Raw genomic sequence first — 16,123 nt, 5'->3', positions numbered from 1 at the left:
ATGCTCATGTCCCAGTCCTGAGCCCAAAATGGGCAGTGCACAGCTATGTTGAGCCCCAGCCATTCTTCCCACCCTGTCCACGAAGCCATGAGGCAATACAGCCTGGAGAGAGCTAGCTGCTTGCAAAAGCAGAAGAAATGCAGGGAGAGGTAAAACAAAAGAGCATTATTAACCTTGCAGTAGTTGTGTCTGTAAAGGGAGTGCAGCCCTCAAAGGATGGGTTTCAAGGAGAGGATCTTTGAACCCATGTAGCTCCACTGGGCGAGGGGCTGAAATACTGTCTGGACCAAGGTGGTCAACCTGTAGCACCTGCCACAAACAGCCCAGGCAGCCTCTGTGTGTGGCAGGTGGCAGATCCAGCAGGGAGCAGGGGAAACAGCGGCAGAGAGGGCAGAGAGCAGAAGGAGCAGCAGATCAGGGACAGGGATTAGACTGGCACTTGGGGTAGGGAGGGGGCTTTATATTATGTCCCACCTGCCAAAAAGGTTGCCCCCACTGTCAGTATTTTCAGAAAAGAGCATTCTGTGCCTGTGTGACAGCATGGCTGCGATAGTTGGCCCAATTGCTGGTGCTTGACCAGCAAAGGCTGAGGACTGAAAATTGTCATCATTGGCTACAGGTGAGCGAGTCTTATTTAAAGCGCCTGCCACAGAGGTCACAGGAACGAAAACTTGGAACCCAGGGGAAGCCTAAAGGGTGGTCAGTAGGGCCGTGCAAAACAGGACCGTTTTGCTTCGACTTCTGTTTTGACATTTCGACCGAACAGTGTTTTGTTTCGAGTTTAGTTTCATTCCAAAAGCACCGTTCCATTTTGTTTCGTCGAAACAGTTCTACTGTTTCCATGCTGTTTTGAGTTTCACCCACACCCCCAGAGGAGTCCAGCAGAGCCCTCCCGGGGGCGCGGGCAGGAGGCTGCTGCTGCCTGTGACCCGCACCGGCAGCTGAGCCCAGTGGACAGAGTCAGAGCAAACCCCGGTGCTGAGCTCCGCTTCCCCTCACCAGGCTCAGTTCCATAGGGCTGGGAGCCTCTGGGTGCTGAGCCCGGTGGAGGGAGGTGGAGCGTAGCCCTGGCTCTCCCCTGCTTCCCACCACCTAGCTGCTGCTTCAAATCTCAAAACGTTTTGAAACTTTGGAAAGGTTTCAGCTGGCCTCATTTCATTTCAAGGCTGTTTTGTTCAAGCCCTTTGTTTCGTTTTGATTTCTCTATTTCAAGCTCAAAATGAGTCGAAACAGCGTTGAAACAACTGGAGAAATTTCACGCAGCCCTAGTGGCCAGAGACATTTCTAAAGCAAGGATCAAGCCCTGGGGACATCCTGGCTTCTGTTTTTAGGAGAGGAAGGTTTGAGCTGAGAAGAAATAGAAGAACACGGGCAGTGCACAGGCCATGTCCTTACCTTTTGCCACTTCCTGAAATTTCTGTTCCTGAAAAGTTTGTTTAAAAAAATGAGATTACTATAAAGCTGCAACACAGAGATACAGGACATGTGAAACGGCAACGTACAGATGTCAGTTCCCAATCCCCACTGCAGGCCTCTTCTGAATGCCCCTGTGAAGCACTCGGCAGCCCCTCTGCTTACAAACCAGGGACGAATGGGGCTTAACATTAGACCATCCCCAGCCCTCATCCTCACTGCCCAGACAGCTGTTCCCCGCAGCACCTCCATCACATCCAATCCCTAGTGCAGGGCTGGGGACTAGAGCAAAGAGGGGAGGAAACCACGGGACAAAGCTCATCTCCCTAGTGATGCAACCCCAGAAAATCCCGTGTGCTGGAACCGTGGTTCTCAACCAGGGTTCCACGAGGGGATGGGCAGGATACGTAGTATGAAGTGGGCAGACACCTGGGCAGGATTCACAAAATAAACCCAGACATTTCAAATAGGAATCCAGAGCATCCAATCCATTCTGGCTGCTGTTGCCTTGCTGAGTTCCTGGCAACAGAAGAATTGCCCTAGCATTTTTCTGGAGTCAAGAAAAGAGTGAAAGCTGAGAGCTGGTGTTTTCTGAGGAGGGCCTTGAGTCTAAAATCGTTGTGAACCACTGAGCTTGCATATGCAGTACAAAGGCCTGGGGTGATACTCACTGAACTTGCTTTTCTGCCCATAATGGTGTCAGCTGTCACCTACGGAACAAAAACAGAAGCATTAGACTTCTAAGAAAGTCTTTTTGTAACCGCAAAGAAATCAGAGGAAACACACAGAGATGAAACTGCCCTGGGAGGAGAGGCCGCCTCGCAAACGCAGAGTGCAGCTCCTGCCCCCCACAAAGAGATGTGTGAGCTGCAGAAAGAGGGAGGGATTCGGAGCTGGGCAGAGTTAAAACCCATTTGGATTTTTCCTAACAGCAGTTACTGGAAGTTTTGCAGAGTAACAAGTGGTTTTTGAAATTTGATTAAATCAATTAACATTAAGGTCTCATCCAGGCTTAGACCAAGTTCCTCTTTCATAGATTCATAGATTCATAGATGCTAGGGTCGGAAGGGACCTCAATAGATCATCAAGTCCAACCCCCTGCCTAGGCAGGAAAGAGTGCTGGGTCTAGATGACCCCAGCTAGATACTCGTCTAACCTCCTCTTGAAGACCCCCAGGGTAGGGGAGAGCACCACCTCCCTTGGGAGCCCGTTCCAGACCTTGGCCACTCGAACTGTGAAGAAGTTCTTCCTAATGTCCAGTCTAAATCTGCTCTCTGCTAGCTTGTGGCCATTATTTCTTGTAACCCCCGGGGGCGCCTTGGTGAATAAATCCTCACCAATTCCCTTCTGTGCCCCCGTGATGAACTTATAGGCAGCCACAAGGTCGCCTCTCAACCTTCTCTTGTGGAGGCTGAAGAGGTCCAGTTTCTCTAGTCTCTCCTCATAGGGCTTGGTCCGCAGGCCCTTAACCATATAAGTGGCCCTTCTCTGGACCCTCTCCAGGTTATCCGCATCCCTCTTGAAGTGCGGCGCCCAGAATTGCACGCAGTACTCCAACTGCGGTCTGACCAGCGCCCGACAGAGGGGAAGTATCACCTCCCTGGACCTATTCGTCATGCATCTGCTGATGCACGATAAAGTGCCATTGGCTTTTCTGATGGCTTCGTCACACTGTCGACTCATGTTCATCTTGGAGTCCACTAGGACTCCAAGATCCCTTTCCAATTCCGTGCCACCCAGCAGGTCATTTCCTAGGCTGTAGGTATGCTGGACATTTTTCCTGCCTTTCACTGCTAAGACACCTCAGGGACTTGCACAGGTTTTAATCACCCCACTACACTCCTAGTTGCAGTGGAAATGTCTTGTGTTGTGTCAGGGTTGCCAGTGCAGTTTTACTCATGGGTTAGACACTGGATTTGCATGGGACAGTTTGAACAGGGCTGATCCTGCCTCAGGCAGGGTTTGGGCCAAATGTGACCTCTGCAAGGACCTTTCAGCCCACTGCTCTGGGACTGCATGATTCATTTAAGGGCCTGAGCCTCCTGGAAACAGCTACAGGTTAACTATCTGCAACCACTGCAGCTGTTTAATGCTGCATTGTAGAGGTCTAAGTCCATTTGCACTCTGTGCCCCACTGAGGATGCATGGAGGCACAGTGCAAACTTGTAGCTGGCCAAAGATCAGGAGAACGTGTCCCTCCATCTGACTTTTTGCCCAGTAGCTAAGTGGTTAGAGCAGGGGCAAAAAGGGACAAGAGACTGGGGAGTGCATGTCCCAGGCTCACCTGCTCATAAGGGCATGGGATCCTCCCTCCTCAGAGTGGAATGAACTAATCACCTGGCCAGGCTGAGAGCACTTTCCTGGTGTGGCCAGGCCAGTGGGCAAAGAAGAGGAAAGGCAGCCTGAGGACAGGAGAACAAGCAGGAGGGAGCCTGACTGTGTGGCAAAGCAGGTTGTTGCTCTGTGGGACATGAGCCCTTGCTTCCACTTTCCACCCTGGCCAAATCATCCCATACAAACCTACTGTCCAACCACTTAGCAAAACGACATGGTCAATATTGATGCGACACAAGACATTACACCTAACCCAGGAGGAGGGCCATGCCCTGTTGTAGAGGAAGGCAACCATCTCCACAGTCTGCACCAATCTGACCAGGGGGTAAAATTCCTTCCTGAGACCAAATACAGTTTCAATCTGACACTGAGCAAAGGGCCAAGACCCTCCAGCCAGGAACCTCCAGCTTTACATCCCAGCAGGAGGGACTTATTTATTTAAGTCCCAGAAGAAGCATTGGCACAGTCCAGTCAAAATCCTCAGCCTGGGCTGCAGACAGCTCTCAGTGCATCAGAGGGATGCTTTAAAAATCTATAACATATAGCAGCATGGTGGAGGTGGGGTAGAAATTTCTTCCTGGCCCCATGTGGCAACCAACAAAGGCCAGAAACCTGCAACATACCCATGGTAGAACATAGATTCGTAGATTCGTAGATTCATAGATGTTAGGGTCGGAAGGGACCTCAATAGATCATCGAGTCCGACCCCCTGCATAAGCAGGAAAGAGTGCTGGGTCTAGATGACCCCAGCTAGATACTCAACTAACCTCCTCTTGAAGACCCCCAGGGTAGGGGACAGCACCACCTCCCTTGGGAGCCCGGTCCAGACCTTGGCCACTCGAACTGTGAAGAAGTTCTTCCTAATGTCCAGTCTAAATCTGCTCTCTGCTAGCTTGTGGCCATTATTTCTTGTAACCCCCAGGGGCGCCTTGGTGAATAAATCCTCACCAATTCCCTTCTGTGCCCCCGTGATGAACTTATAGACAGCCACAAGGTCGCCTCTCAACCTTCTCTTGCGGAGGCTGAAAAGGTCCAGTTTCTCTAGTCTCTCATAGGCAGAGCTAAGCCTAGATCATCCTTGACCTGCAGCTGTCCAACCTCTTCTTCAACACCCGCAGTGACAGAGAGTCCACCCCTTCCCTCAGCTTCAGCTCCATGGCCTCGCTGTTTTATAGTGAAGATGGTTTTCCTGATAGCCAGCCTAAACCTACTTTCCTGCCGCTTCAAGCCATTAGTCCACCTCCTCCTCTCTGCAGCAAGAGAGGAAACTTGCTTTCCTTTTTCCCCATGGCAGGCCTTCAGTATTTGAGGACTGTTCTCTTATCCCCTCTGAAGAGCTCTTTCTACTACCTCCCTCAGTCCCCTGCGTCTTGCTTTCCAAGACCTTGTCATTTTTATCACCCACCTCCCAACTCTCTCTAACTTCTCCAGGTCCAAAATAGTGCTGAAGAGACCCACTATCGCTTCCCGTATCTTGCACCCAACAACATTCACCTTAGTCTCAGATAACAGCCTGAGCCTCAGATGCACAGTTATGGTTACACCCTGGGCATGTCTACGTGAGACGCTAACTAGTGAGTAAACTAATTCTACTGCTCATTAACATAGAATGAAAAAACTGTGCTAATGCACTAATGTGCAGTGGAATGAGTCTACTGAGCATTAGCATCACTTCAAAATCATGTGCCAGCACTAATGCACAGTAGCACCAATTACAGCATATTAAGTTAGTACCTGTGATTACAGGTATAAAACTTCATGTACCATATTACACCACATTAATGGACATGTAGACATGCCCCCTGTGCAGCTCATGCACATGCTTGGTGGCTGTTCAATGCAAGTCTACGTCCACTTGGCCATGGTTCTTCTCCACTGAGGACTCACATGAATGCGGTGTGAAGTCCCCACGCTGAAGCTGAGCAAAAAGTAGGTGAGCATATCCATCTCTCTCACTTCTGGCCCAGCAGCCTAGTGGTGAGAACAACCACCTGAGACTGTGGGGTGCTGGGTCCAGGCTCCCTTCCCCTGTGGGAATTCAAATCTCTTGCATGAGAGTGTAACAACCTAGTCCCCAAGCTCTGCTGTCATTTCCAGAGATAGATAGTCAGGTTAGTCTGGTATCAGGCAGAAAACAGACCAGGGTACACCTTAGAGACTGACTGCAAGGGTTTTTCTTTAAAGTGCTGCCCTGCCCTGCCTTCAACTTTCAGTTACAGAAAGGAGATGACAGGAAAAGAGAAAGCAAGCAGTAAGCACTGCTATTTGCTTTTCAATACTGTTCAAGAGATTGAATTGAATTTAGGAGATGCCGGAAACAATTTAGGTCAAAAGAGTAGTTTAAATTAAATTTAAATAACCATGCAAAATTTATTATACATGCATATACACACACAGAACACACACACACCCCCCCCCCTGCAATTTTACCTCCTCTGTGCTGCTTGCCTATCCAGCACTGTCCTCTGGGCTGGCCAGTGACTCAGGAGTCCACCTGGGTGATTCTGCTGGTAAAGAAGCTTTGCAGGGACTAAAGACTCAATGCAGCTTTCCCAGGTAAAGACTGAACAAATTTGCACTCACCCTGTGAGAACATATGTGTGTGTGTCTGTGCGTGTGTCTGTGCACTTCTGCAGGGAGGGTGGGAACTGAGCAACTAGCCCCTCTGGCAAGAACCAACCCTGGCTGGGTCTAAGCAGTGGTTTTTATGGGCGGTTCAGTCTTTGCAAACAGCAGCACAGCAGAGGCTTCTAAATGACGTGAAAGTTCCTGTTGCTGGAGGGAGGAGCACTGACATCACTGCTTGTGAGGATGGATGCAGCTATAGGATTGGCAGGGAGAGGGAACAACTTGACATGTCCATACCTCTATGCTGATGGGCATCCAGGTCTTCAAAAGCACAGCCTGCAAGTCCATACCATGAGTTGGGATGGATGGTTAGGCTGCAGTACTGAAGGAGAGGACCTGGGGGATGAAGCAGAGGTAGGTATGAATCAACAGTGAACTCTTGTTGGCAAACAAGCCAATAGCCTACTGAGCTGGATTAATAAGAGCACCATTATTAGCACAACTCCTCCTCTTCTTCTCCCCTGCCAGTCCTTGTAAAAGCTGTATTATGCTGTATTCTGTTGTGGTAGTAGCTACATGGGCAGTGAAATGTGTTCCACTGGGATGTGACAATAAAAAGCTCAGGCTATAGATTTGTTTCTTGCCACTTTTCTATCTGGGTGGTGACAATTAAAGGACCTGGACCTCACTTCCATGTTTAATCTGTCAGGATAGGTCCTGACTACCAACAGCCTGTAGTCTTATCTCTCTAAAGACTGAATGGGCCCAAGTTTTTGGTAACACAATGAGTCTTAAGACCTGCACCTTAACTGAAAGGCCCCAAAAGGGAAAGAGACTGTGATTTCTGGGAAACGGTCTAAAAAGAAAACACATGCTGCTTCTGCTGGCTGGGACTCAGCTACCTCTACCACATCCTGCTCAGGTGGAACACAACAACAAGGGCTCCAGGGGATGTTAATGCACTTGACCTGCTGCTCACAGACAGGGAAGAATTGGTGGGGAATGTACAAGTAAATGGCAACTTGGGCAGCAGCAACCACTACATGCAGTTCAAGATCCTGAGGAAAGGAAGGATGGAGAGCAGCACAGTAAGGACCCTGGACTTCATAAAAGCAGACTTTGACTTGCTCAGGGAACTTATGGGCAGGATCCCCTTGGAAGCCCATCTGGGCAGGAGAGCAGTCCAGGAGAGCTGGTTGTACTTTAAAGAAGCCTTACTGAGAGTGCAGGAACAAACCATCCTGATGTGCAGGAAGACTAGCAAGTATGGCAGAAAGACCAGCTTGGCTTAGCAGGGAACTCTTCAGGAAGCTAAAATAAAAAAAGGAAGCTTATAAGAAGTGGAAACTTGGGCAAAGAAATAGGGAGGAGTATAAGGAGGAACTTGTTCTCCTGCTAAATGCAAATAACTATGATGTCATTGGGATAACAGAGACCTGGTGGGACTCCACCCATGGCTGGACCACAGATATAGACAGCTATACCCTGTACAGGAGAGATTGAGTAGACAAAAGGGGTGGGGGTGTAGCTTTCTATGTCAAGGAAAGCTACGCGTCCCTGAAAGCTGACATTGGCACCCACAGTGGATGACTTGAGACTCTCTGGGTTAAAATCCATGGGGAACACAGCACAGGGGATACTATGGTGGGGGTCTACTACAAACCCCTTACCCAGAGTCAAGACCTTGACCAGGAGTTCACCAGGGAATTGGCTGAGGCCGCATGATCCCAGTATATGGTTGTTATGGGAGACTTTAACTACCCAGACATCTCATGGGAGCAGCGCTCGGCCAAATCTGAGCAGTCACAAAGCTTTCTGTCATGTGGACGACCTCTATCTGACACAGGAAGTCTAGGGGCCAATGAAAGTCTATGGGCCAAGTCTATGGGCCAAGCACAGCCACTGGCAGGAATATTTGAATGCTCGTGGTGCACGGGCCAAGTCCTGGAGGACTGGAAAAGGCCCAATGTGGTCCCCATTTTCAAGAAGGGGGGGAAGGAGGACCCAGGCAACTATAGACCAGTCAGTCTCACCTCCATCTTTGGCAAAATCTTTGAAAAAATTATTATGTCTCACATTTGCTAGAGCCCGGCAGGACAAATTATGCTGAGGGGAAACCAGCATGGGTTCGTAACAGGCAGATCATGCCTGACTAATCTAGTCTCTTTTTATGACCAGGTTACGAAACGCCTGGACACAGGAGGAGGGGTGGATGTTGTATACTTGGACTTCAGGAAGGCCTTCGATACGGTATCCCACCTCATACTAGTGAACAAGTTAAGAGACTGTGATCTGGATGACTACACAGTCCGGTGGGTGGCGAATTGGCTAGAGGGTCACACCCAGAGAGTCGTGGTGGATGGGTCGGTCTCGACCTGGAAGGGTGTGGGCAGTGGGGTCCCGCAGGGCTCGGTCCTTGGACCGATACTCTTCAATGTCTTCATCAGCGACTTGGACAAGGGAGTGAAGTGTACTCTGTCCAAGTTTGCAGATGACACAAAGCTATGGGGAGAAGTGGACACACCGGAGGGCAGGGAACAGCTGCAGGCAGACCTGGACAGGTTGGACAAGTGGGCAGAAAACAACAGGATGCAGTTCAACAAGGAGAAATGCAAAGTGCTGCACCTAGGGAGGAATAATATCCAGCACACCTACTGCCTAGGAAATGACCTGCTGGGTGGCACGGGAGTGGAAAGGGATCTTGGAGTCCTAGTGGACTCCAAGATGAACATGAGTTGGCAATGTGACGAAGCCATCAGAAAAGCCAATGGCACTTTATCGTGCATCAGTAGATGCATGATGAATAGATCCAAGGAGGTGATACTTCCCCTCTATCGGGCGCTGGTCAGACCGCAGTTGGAGTACTGTGTGCAATTCTGGGCGCCACACTTCAAGAAGGATGTGGATAACCTGGAGAGGGTCCAGAGAAGGGCCACTCGTATGGTTAAGGGCCTGCAGACCAAGCCCTACGAGGAGAGACTAGAGAAACTGGACCTTTTCAGCCTCCGCGAGAGAAGGTTGAGAGGCGACCTTGTGGCTGCCTATAAGTTCATCATGGTGGCACAGAAGGGAATTGGTGAGGTTTTATTCACCAAGGCACCCCCAGGGGTTACAAGAAACAATGGCCACAAGCTAGCAGAGAGCAGATTTAGACTGGACAGTAGGAAGAACTTCTTCACAGTTCGAGTGGCCGAGATCTGGAACGGGCTCCAAGGGAGGTGGTGCTCTCCCCTACCCTGGGGGTCTTCAAGAGGAGGTTGGATATGCATCTAGCTGGGGTCATCTAGACCCAGCACTCTTTCCTGCCTATGCAGGGGGTTGGCCTCAGTGATCTATTGTGGTCCCTTCCGACCCTAACATCTATGAATCTATGAATCTATGAAAGGTAAAGGGCTGCTTGACCTCGTACTGACAACCGGGAATGACCTAATCAGTAACCTAACAATCGAAGGGAAGCTGGAAGACAGTGACCGTGAGCTGATCACCTTCACCATCCGCCTAAGAGCTGGCAAGTCAGTCAGTAACACAGAAGTCCTCAACTTCAGGGAAGCTGACTTTGACAAGCTAAGGGGGCTTATCAGAGAGGCCATAAAAGGCCACAACCCAGCGGAGAGGGGAGTTCAGGATGAGTGGTTGCTCCTCAAGGGAGCAATCCTGGATGCACAAGCAAAGTCCATCCCATCTCAGAGGAAAGACAGCAAAAGGGCACAGCAGCCCCCTTGGCTGTCCAGGGAACTGGTGGACCTCCTGCATCTTAAAAGGAAGACCTACAAAGGATGGAGGGCTGGAACTACCGCCAAGTAGGAATACTCTGCTTTGGCCCACACCTGCAGAGAGCAAACCAGGAAAGACAAGGCTGTGATGGAACTCCTGCTAACTATAAATATCAAGGAAAATAAAAAGTCCTTTTTTAGATATGTGGGGAGCTGGAGGAAAAGCAAGGGCAACATTGGACCCCTGCTAAACCAGATGGGACAACTGACAACTGATGCCCAGGAAAAAGCAAACTTGCTAAATGGGTACTTTGTGTCAGTTCTTCACTAGTTCCATGGGACAGCCCTGCCCACTATGGGTCAGGGAGACCCAGGTGAGGGAGATTCCTTGCCCTCCATCAAAGCTGACCTCGTGAAGGAACACCTTGACAGGCTGGATACCTTCAAGTCAGCCGGCCCTGATGGGTTACACACAAGGGTACTCAGGGAGCTGGTGAGCATCATAGCTCGGCCCCTGGCACAGATCTTTGAGAGCTCTTGGTGCTCTGGTGAAGTGCCCAATGATTGGAAGAGGGCCAATGTGGTGCCTATCTTCAAGAAAGGGAGGAAAGTAGATCCAGCAAGCTACAGGCCCATCAGCCTGACCTCTATCCTGGGGAAGGTCTTGGAGAAGATTATCAAGGAGGCCATCCTTAACAGACTAGCTGATGGCAATATCCTGAGGGATACCCAGCATGGGTTTGTTGTGGGTAGGTCTTGCTTGACCAATCTCATTTCCTTTTATGACCAGGTGACCTATCACCTGAACAAGGGGGAAGAGATCAACATTGTATACCTTGACTTTAAAAAAGCCTTCTATCTGGTATGCCACGATCACCTCTTGGCTAAACTGGCTAACTGCGGCCTTGATGTCACCACGATCTGCTGGCTGGGGAACTGACTCCGCGGTAGGACCCAGAGGGTGGTGGTCAACAGGAGCCAACCATCTTGGTGTGCTGTGACCAGTGGTGTCCCACAAGGCTCTGTCTTAGGGCCTATATTATTTAACATCATCATCAATGATGTGGACATTGGTGTCAGAAGTGGACAGGCCAATTTGCCGATGACACCAAACTCTGGGGTAAAGCTTCCCCCCTTGAGGATAGGAGGTTGATCCAGGTGGGTCTGGATAGACTCATGAAATGGGAGGATGAGAACCTGATGGTGTTCAACACCGAAAAATGCAAGGTTCTCCACCTTGGGAGGAAAAACCTTCAGCATCCTTATAGACTTGGTAGTGCTACACTGGTTGGCTCTACAGATGAAAGGGACTTGGGGGTCATGGTTGACCACAAGAAGAACATAAGCTTTCAGTGTGATGCTGCAGCTAGTAAAGTGAGCAAAACTCCGGCTTGCATCCATAGATGTTTCTCAAGCAAATCCCAGGAGATCATTCTCCTGCTGTACTCGACCTTGGTGAGGCTGCAGCTGGAGTACTGCATCCAGTTTTGGGCTCCACAATTCAAAAAGGATGTGGAGAAGCTTGAGAGGGTGCAGAGGACAGCCATGTGCATGATCAGAGGTCAGGAAAACAGACCTTATGATGACAGGCTGAGAGCCATGGGGCTCTTCAGCCTGGAAAAGCACAGGCTCAGGGGTGATCTGGTGGCCACCTATAAATTTATCAGGGGTGCTCATCAGGGTCTGGGGGAACATCTGTTCACCAGAGCGCCCCAAGGGATGACAAGATTGAATGGTCACAAACTCCACTGTGACTGATTCAGGCTGGACATAAGAAAGAACTTCTTCACTGTCCGAGCCCCCAAGGTTTGGAATAGCCTGCCGCCGGAGGCGGTTCAAGCATCCACTTTGAACGCCTTCAAGACACATTTGGATGCTTATCTTGATGGGATCCTATGATCCCTGCTGACTTCCTGCCCCTGGGGCAAGGGGCTGGACTTGATGATCCTCCGGGGTCCCTTCCAGCCCTAATGTCTATGAAGTATCTATGAACTATGAAGAATATTGTTTTGCCATTCAGGGATGAAGTCAGGAAGGCCAAAGCACAGTTGGAGTTGCAGCTAGTGGAAAGACTACAGACCTGAAGATCTCACTGAACTTATACACATTATCGTCACTCACAACAACGTCACTTTCAATAACCAACACTTCCTCCAGACCATGGGCACAGCTATGGGCACCAAAATGGCCCCACAATGTGCCACATTTTGTATCATCCAACTGGAAGAAAGTTTCCTCAAAAACTAGACCATCAAACCCATGCTTTACCCAAAGTATATAGATGACACCTTCATCAGTTGGACTGAAAACCTGCAGTCTCTGATTGATTTCCATGACAAATTCAATAACCATCACCCCTCCATCAGACTCTCTCTTGCATACTCCAGCATGTTTTAGACACGATGATCGATCTTCAGAGTGGTAAAATACAAAACACTATATACTACTGACAATGCATAGAGGGTGCACGGGAGTGCACATGCACCCCTGAGAATGCTGGTGCACCCCCTGACTGGCTGCACTTGCCACTTAGGCAATGGGCAGGCTGGGCCAGCGGGAGTGCCAGTGCCCCCCCTTGCAAGCACCGGCTGATCACTGCAGCCACTCCCAGAAGCAGCCACAGCCACTCCCAGAAGTGGCTACAGCAATCAGCCACAGCAATTGGCCGTCACGGGATCAGCCACAGGGGACCCCTCCCCCCCCACACAGGATTGGCCAGGGGGCACACACCCCCCCAGTTGGTAGGACTGGTCACAGGGGGGACACATGCCCCCCCCCCCACACTGACTAAGGCAGCACTAGTCGCCCATGCTATATACAAGAAACCCACAGACCAACAAAAGTGTCTACACAGAGTCAGCATCGCTCTAAACACACCAAGAAAGTGGTACTATACAACCAGCCCTCTGATACACCAAGTTTGCATGGAGAACTCCCACAATCATCACCTCGCAAAGCTCAAAAGGACTTTCACACACCAAGAACACTCCTCCAGAGAGAGAGATCATACTTCAGAAAGAGCCACCCAGATAACATGTCAAGAATTGCTGCAGTATGAAAAGAAAATCCCCAAGAATCACATACCGTTAGTTATGACATACCATCCTCCCTCGGAACCTATACAGAAAGTCCTCAAACAATTGCACCCATACTAGAAGAAGACTGAATTCTTAAAGAGATCTTCCCAGAACCACCCATCCTAGCCTTTAAACAAGCACCAAACCTCACCAACCTCATCACTAAAGCAAACTTCCCATGGCCCAAAACATACCAAATGGATCCAGACCATGCCAGGACAAGAAATCTACAACCTGCCAACATAGCTCCAGCACTCCCACAATAACTACACCCAACAACACCATTCCTGGATCTTACACCTGCACCTCCAGAAATGTAATATATCTCACCCAGTGCACCAAATGCCCTGATGAAAAATATGTAGGAGAAACCAAATAACTGCATACCAGAATGAATGCACACCAAAAATCTATCGAAGACAAACTTATTCGATGACCTGTAAGTGGACATAGCTCACAAGAAAACCACTCTCTCTCCAGCCCCTCAGTTCTAATCTTCAAAGGGAATTTACAAAACATCTTTTGTGGATAAGCCTACAAACTTCACTTCATAAATCTACTGGATATAAAAAATTGTGGACTAAATATAGACATTGGATTTATGGCACATTATAACTTGCCTGCCAGCCGATAACCCCAGATAACCAGTCTGCATTTTACCAGCTACAATCTTCTGTCACCAGTTTAACACTCCCCCGTCCTATCATTTAACTTAGACACACAAGGTTCTTTGGGTAGATGTGATATCTTTTTATGAGACCAAGTAAATACAGGTTTCCCTCGCTTTATGCTGTACATGTGATCCTGGAAAACAGTGCATAACTCCAATTCACATAAAGGGAACCCACTTTACAATGTAACAGATAAGGATACAGTCCAAGACCTCAACTGTACTGCCCCCCAGACCCATTTCTACCACTTTTACAAGACAATTTTGGTACTCACCAACAGCAAACAGTACACACAAGCACAGGGCACTATCATAATGGGGATGGCAACTACAGAAACACGTGTCACAGACAACGAGCGAGGAGCACAAATCTACACAGGAGACTATATTTTGATGTGCATCACTCCCACAATGCACCGCACAAAGCAGCTGACTGCGGGCTTTCATCACACCAATATATATATGGAATCAACAAACAAGAGGCAGGAGGCCCTTGCTCACTTCTCTCAGTCACAATATGCTGGTGCCCTGGAGCTGCCCTTGCTCCCTCTCCCCACTTATGAATCTTTCTTAGCTTTTCCCCCTCTGGGTACTCCACAGTTAAGGGTGGATGACACATTACCCCCTTAAGTGATCCTGCTCAGGGTGGTCTTCTGGGCTGGATTCAAGATTTTTCTGAGAGCTCCCTCCTCAGAGCTTCATTCAATCTTCCAATCAGCCAGCCAGACTCACTCCACAGCTCCTAACCACCTTCTGTACCACAGACACCAATTCACTCACAGACAACTCCAGTCTCACATGAACACACCCTGTCTCACACACATTCATAGGCATACATTCACCTCAGGTGCAAGCTCCTTTAAACTCCCCTGTCAATCTCACACTAAACCAATCATTCAAACAGAAGTGGCATCAATCACTTGCCACATGCAGTCTCCCCCCGCACTCTTGCACCCCTGGTCCTATACACAGCCCCTCCTCCAGGCTGTTGGACCCCTGGCCCCATACATAGCCCCTCCTCTGGGGCCTCAGACCCTCTAGTCTGGCTTGGACCACTCTGGGGTCATGGACCCTCTGGTCCAGCTCCACCTTTCCCTGGGCTCTTGGACCTTCTGGTTTGGGCCTCAGCCTTTTTCTAGGCTCCTGGACTCTTCACTGGGCCCCACCCTTGGTCTGAGGCTCCTGGGTTACCAGTTCTCTAAAAAGGCCTTGAGTCTGCCCAGCACTCCTGGGATGCTGGATGGTTGTCCACATTCTTTCATCCCAATTGATGGTGCAGGCTGAAGTTATAGCTTGCTAGTGTCATGATCCAGCGGTGGTCCATCACATCCTACTTGGCATGGCTGAACACATATGTAAAGGGATTATTGTCTGTCCATACCTTAAAGGTAGTCCCATACAGATAGTCCCAGAATTTCTCAGCGACCACCCACTTGACGGCCAACATTTCAAGCCTATGCATGGGGTAGTGAGTCTCACTGGGTGACGGTCCCCTGCTGGCAAATGCTATGGGGTGCCAATGTCCATCATGCTTCTGGTACAGTATTGCCCCCAGTCTGGACAGGATAGCATTTGCATTTAAAATAAAAGGGCAGATGGTGTCAGCATGTGCTAGTACAGGTGCCTGTCAAGTGTTGGATCACTTCCTGAAAGGTATCTTCACACTGCAAATCCCACCAGGGACCAAAGTGTTCTTTGGTGAGAGCCCAGTTTCATACTGGACCTCTCACCAGTCACACGACTCTTTTGCATCTAACACAACTCCTCCTCTTCTCTCCTGCAAGTCCTGGTAAAAGCTGAATTATGCTGTATGCTGTTGTGAGAGTAGCTACATGGGCAGTTAAATGTGTTCCTCTGCTTTTGGGATGTGACAATAAAAAGTTTGTGCTATAGATTGGTCTCTTGCCTCTTTTCTATCAGGGTGGTGACAATTAAAGGGCCTGGACCTGGACACCTGCCCCTTAACTGAAGGGCCATGAAAGAAAAAGAGATTGTCATTTCTGGGAAATGGGCTGAAGAGAAAATACATGTTGCTTTTGCTGGCTGGGGCTCAACTGCTTCTACCACATCCAGCTCAGGTGGAACACAATAAGGTCACCAGCAGATATGAATGTACTAGAAGAAAGGCTTATAAGAGGTTGCATGGTGATAATAAAGTGCATCTTTGTTTTCTTGACCTAAAAACTTTAATATCAATACCAGGGTCAGAGCACAGTGGCTAATTAACATGGTTGTTCTATAGGTAAGCAAAGTTCATTGTGCTAAGAAATAGACCTGAGGGGAATGTACAGTATAAATTTCCACCTATCCCCACAGCCAATGTAAGAGGTGTGGAGCACAGTGGTGGT

The 16,123-nt window shown here is 49.3% G+C and overlaps 1 non-coding gene across 1 annotated transcript; it reads right to left on the bottom strand.

Moving 5' to 3' along the window:
• Nucleotides 1–1,394: 1,394 nt before the first annotated feature.
• LOC102573288 (uncharacterized) lies at nt 1,395–6,381 on the bottom strand. Its single transcript, XR_009462812.1, has 3 exons — nt 6,178–6,381; nt 2,085–2,123; nt 1,395–1,423 (listed from the first exon to the last, which is right to left on the bottom strand). It is a non-coding gene; the product is annotated as an uncharacterized LOC102573288 (transcript).
• Nucleotides 6,382–16,123: the final 9,742 nt, after the last annotated feature.

The sequence above is a fragment of the Alligator mississippiensis genome, chromosome 5 (assembly GCF_030867095.1).
Source record: "Alligator mississippiensis isolate rAllMis1 chromosome 5, rAllMis1, whole genome shotgun sequence".
NCBI classification, from domain to species: Eukaryota; Metazoa; Chordata; order Crocodylia; family Alligatoridae; genus Alligator; species Alligator mississippiensis.
Note: the sequence above shows the minus strand (reverse complement) of the source record. Positions and strands in the feature narration are given on the sequence as shown.